The sequence below is a fragment of the Penaeus monodon genome, chromosome 9 (genome assembly GCF_015228065.2).
Source record: "Penaeus monodon isolate SGIC_2016 chromosome 9, NSTDA_Pmon_1, whole genome shotgun sequence".
NCBI classification, from domain to species: Eukaryota; Metazoa; Arthropoda; class Malacostraca; order Decapoda; family Penaeidae; genus Penaeus; species Penaeus monodon.
In genome coordinates this window covers 23971210-23976209 of record NC_051394.1, presented here as the reverse complement: position 1 = coordinate 23976209, position 5000 = coordinate 23971210, and the positions used below count along the sequence as shown (strand labels likewise).

Below are 5000 nucleotides of genomic sequence, written 5' to 3'. Positions count from 1 at the left end.
CTTCGACTGAGCGGCATGTGCGGCTGTCCAACCATCCAATGGGATGGCAGCCTCACTACACGCAATGATCTGTATGGATAACACACTCGAGTATTTTGCATCTACGTTTGACTCCTGGATGATGGTGATCAGACTTGGCATGATGTCGGTTCTTTTGGATTCTCTCCACTAGATAATGATTATTATAACTTGCATTTTTTTTTTCCTGTTTTCATTTATATATGTTATTAAATATGATGCTGCAGAAAAGACCTAGAATAAGTCATTCAGGCACAGCCACCAGTTCTAAAGACCAAGGTCTTTTGAAGTTCAAAAGAGGTAGTTAATGCCTCCCAAGGGCTTGCCAGATGGCCTTATAGGTCAAGCAACCATTTAAAAAATAGAGATCAAGAAAAGAAGAAAACATACAGTATAAGTAGAAGAAGCAGAAAAAAAAAGAAAAAAAAAGAAAATCTATAGATTGGACATGAATTTTTGATGCACCTTTAATTTTTTTTTTCTTTTACTTCTACTTCTGCTTTTTATTATTATTATTATTATTATTATTATTATTATTATTATTATTATTGTCATTATTCATGTGGAGAGAATGAACATGTTATTATATAAATCACCCTTTGATCCTGAGATGTTGCATCACCTTTCAAAACACAATAGATGAAACGGAAAAGACTGCAAAGAAGGTTCCGTTAGGAAAATAAAATTGAAAATAGGTAAAAGAACAAACTAAAAGAATCGACACATTTAACATACTTGCGTATGTATCCGAGGGGAGGTCCTAGGCCATCTCCAGCCCAAGATCTCCCAGAGGCTTTGTGGGCTATGTCGAGCAAGGTCCATAGCCTTGGCATGGTCCCCAAAAGCCCCTCCATCTCCCCTCGGAAGATATTTTTTGGAAATATTGGACAAACACCAAACCTAGTGTTACCAATGGTAACCCTGATTGCTGTGGACTTTCATTGGACATCTAAAAACAAGAATTAATTGCCAGATCTGCTGTTTGTAGTCAACTATGTATGCATGCTGCAGTTGTTATTATATATTTTTTTCTTTTTTTTTTTTTTTTTTCCTTTTTTCTTTCTTTTTTTTATGTTTGTGTGTTACACATTATTTCCCCCCACTTTTTTATATATACATATATATACACAGAAATATGCATTATTGAATGTTGCATTTGTTTGTTATTATGCAGGTATGAATGTTTGACTACAACCTTTTCTCAGAAATTTCCTTGTTTTTTATCATAGCAGGTAAAACTTTTTTTCTGTCTTTACCAAAATTGCTCTTATCCAAAGAAATTGTGTTCATATATATATATATACAATCTTTTTTCTCTTAGTTATATATGATTATTATTAATGCAGCTATCTAAAGATCCTTCAGATTATGATATTTAAAAGGAAAAAATATATATATACACATATATATATAGCAAGAAAAAGAAAAGAAATATTGTCAATATTTTGCTACTAACCCAGTGTTTACTTGTCATAAGAAAACCCCTGATAATCTTTTTAGAATATCACAGTAAGACAAAATGATATGCAGTGGTGGAGCTCCAATGTGGGAAGCAAGGTATCTAATGCTGTCACTTGCAATCATTTGCATCCCCATGGACCTTGCTTGGGGGGGGGGGGTTATGATGGAAATACTTTCTGAAATTTTTGACACTAAATGAAAGGGTTTTGTATATTTTTTCTTTCATTGCTATTAGGGGAGAGGAATATGAAACTGAGAGCAAAGTTGAAGGCAAGGAGAATCTGCTGGGACCCTTTCTCTTTCTTTCACTCTTTCCCTCACCCTCTCTCTGATTCCTTTATTTATCCTCTTCCTGTAAATATCATTTACTGATGCAGTGCCCCATCATTTTACTTGTTCTTATTTTTTAGAACGGTCACTCCCCTTCAACCATGATTCAGTTTCCTCCCTTTGTTGTCACCCTCTGTTACATAAAGACACTTTGGTGGGGCAGCATGTATTGACACAAAAAACACAGTAGCTGAGACAAACCCTTGATTCATGTGCTTGCTTAGAAACCCACCCCATACTGCAAACTGTATACAGGCCCATCCACACCCAGTCTTACCTACACAATCACCCACACTAATACTACCATATCTCTCTCTCTCTCTCTCTCTCTCTCTCTCTCTCTCTCCTCTCTCTCTCTCTCTCTCTCTCTCTCTCTCTCTCTCTCACACACACACACACACACACACACACACACACACACACACACACACACACACACGTACACACACACACGTACACACACACACGTACGCACACACACACGTACGCACACACACGTACGCACACACACAAACACACACACATGCAAACACACACACGCATACACACACACACACATATACACACACACACATTTACACACACACACACACACACACACACACACACACACACACACACACACACACACACACTGATAGTCTTCATCCTCTTTTTGCTTCCTCTCCTCCTCCTTCTCCTCCTAACTTGCTCCTCTTTCTTCTCTTCCTCATCCTCCCTTCCCTGTCCTTCTTCCTTCTCCTCCATCCTCTTTCTTCCCTTCATCTTCATCTTATTCCCATCCTCCCTGATTCTGCTCCCTCTTCTTCCTCCTCCTCTTCCCTCCTCTTGCCTTCTTCCTCCTCCTCTTCCCTCCTCTTGCCTTCTTCCTCCTCCCTTTTTTTCCTCCTCTTCCCTCCTTCTCCTCCTCCTCCTCCTCCTCCTCCTCCTTCTCCTGCTCCTCTCCTCCTCCTCCTGCTCTTCCTCCTCCTCCTCCTAGCCTACCTTTTAATCCCCCTTTCCCTTCCCTCCTCCTTTTCTTTGTCCCCAGAAGGTTTCCAAAGCCTCACCAATCCTTCCCATGTTAGAGAGCCACCAGAACACTGCAACTTAGACTATCTGCTTAGTCTCGATGCAGTGACGAGTATTGTTGTGTGTCCCTTTATTATATACCAGTTTGCACCCCAAGTCAAGATGTCTCTCTTGTTACCGATAGTGCTACTGGAATGCGTTCACAGCCATGTAGCTTGCTGCCCTGTGCTTAAAGGAATTCTTAACTTAGGAAGGAGACCCTTTTTTCTGATATTTAGCATTCTATTGCAAATCATGTCTTGATTTTCAGTATCTTCCTCTTCTACATTTTTCTCTTATATGTATTTTTAGTCTTTTAACTGATTTTTCTTTCTTTCTTTCTTTCTTTTGTTCTTTCTTTTTTTTCTTATTTTCATAGATGCATATATTTTTTGATAGGTTAACAAGCTCTATTTAATTTGAGAGTCCTTCTTTTTCTTTTCTTTTTTTGTGAATAGCATTGTTACTGTATAGAAGGTTTATTTAACAACTGCATTGTTTGTTTTATTTTTGATAAATATAATTTTTCACTGAATCTCAAGACAAGTTTTCCTCCTGTTATCATTTAGCTATTCTATGAGTTCTCTTAGCACGGTTTCCCAAATGTTTCCTCTTTTAACCTTTCCATGCCCTTTAAGTTGCTCTAAAGTTTAAATATAGTGTGAGGAACAGTTATAGACTGGCCTGGTTGCTGAGTGTAATGGCTTTATTTTTAATTGACATCTACAGAAAAGAAACAGACAAACAGAAAAAGTGAGGAAAACTTGCACAAAGTTCAAACATCATGAAAAAAAATTTGTATGTAACAACGCTTTGATAAAGGTCTTAGGAATCCAAATGAATAAGTTTCATTAAGTGACTATTCAGTTTGTTGCGAATCTTCAGGTTCAAAGAGTGCAATTTTTTTTTTTTTTTTTTTTTTTTTTTTTTTTTTTTTTTTTTTTTTTTTTTGGGGGGGGGGGGTTGTAAACTATACTCCTTCACAAGAATCCACAAAGTCTCAGTAAAATCTAGCGTGTGATTTGATTGTGGTGGGTTAATTTCATGATCTCTTGTTACTTATTTTGAAAGTGTTCGAATTATTTGGTTATGTTTAGCTCTTCGCCATGTTTTACTGGCTTTAGTTTACTTTTATGTTAATTCTTTAAGTTTGTTGCCTGTTTGTTAGTTTTTACTTTTCATAGTTAATTTTGTTTTTGATATGTTAGCCCCCCTTCCTATCTCTTTCTCTCTCTCTCTCTCTCTCTCTCTCTCTCTCTCTCTCTCTCTCTCTCTCTTTCTCTTACTTCTTCCTCTCTCTCCTCTCTCCACTTTCTCTCTCTCTCCTCTCTTTCCTCTCTCCACTCTTTCTCTTCTCTCATTCTCCCTTTCCTCTCTTTGTCTCTCTCTCTCTCTCATTCTCCCTCTCTCCTCCTTCCTCTCAGTCACTGGCTCACTCACCCATTCCTTCTCCCCGCCCCTTCATTCCCTTTCTCTACTTTCTCTTTCTCTTTTCATTCCTCCCTCCTTGACTTGTTTTTGTACTTGTAAATGGTGAAATAGTACAGACAAACCTTAGACTTATCAAAAATTCACACTTTCGTGATACTGTTACTATTTGTGATAATTTTAAAAATTGATGTCATTAGTATTGGTTCTTATTTAAACATTTTTTATTATTTTTAGTATTATGACATGTGTTTATTGTTGTTATGATGATGATGATTTTATTATTATTATTATTATAATTGTTGTTATTCCTTTTCATATTATTATGATGATGATGATGAGATTGATCATCATTATTATTATTATCATTATTATTATTATTATTGTTTTGTTGTTGTTGATGTTATTGTTATTATCATCATTATTGTTGTTATTATTTTATTATCATTATTATTATTTTTATTATTATTATTATTATTGTTATTATTATTGCAAGTGCTTACTCATGTATACAGATGCTGATTGCGGTAGATTATTCATCTACTAATCCTATCATTTACTGTAGACTTATTTCATTTTTATATACATATACCATCCATTTTCATTTTCACCATTTATTATATGTATAGCCATGAATCTTACACCTATCTACTCCTAAAATGTTCTTTTTAGGCTATTAATTGCAGTTTTGTGCATTTCATTGGCTTAATTAT

General features: G+C 35.9%; 1 long non-coding RNA gene across 1 annotated transcript in view; it reads left to right on the top strand.

Annotated features, from left to right (window-relative positions):
• The window catches only part of LOC119577058, an 11379-nt gene that overhangs the window by 701 nt on the left and 5678 nt on the right, over positions 1-5000 (top strand). The gene's annotated exons all lie outside the window — the stretch shown is intronic.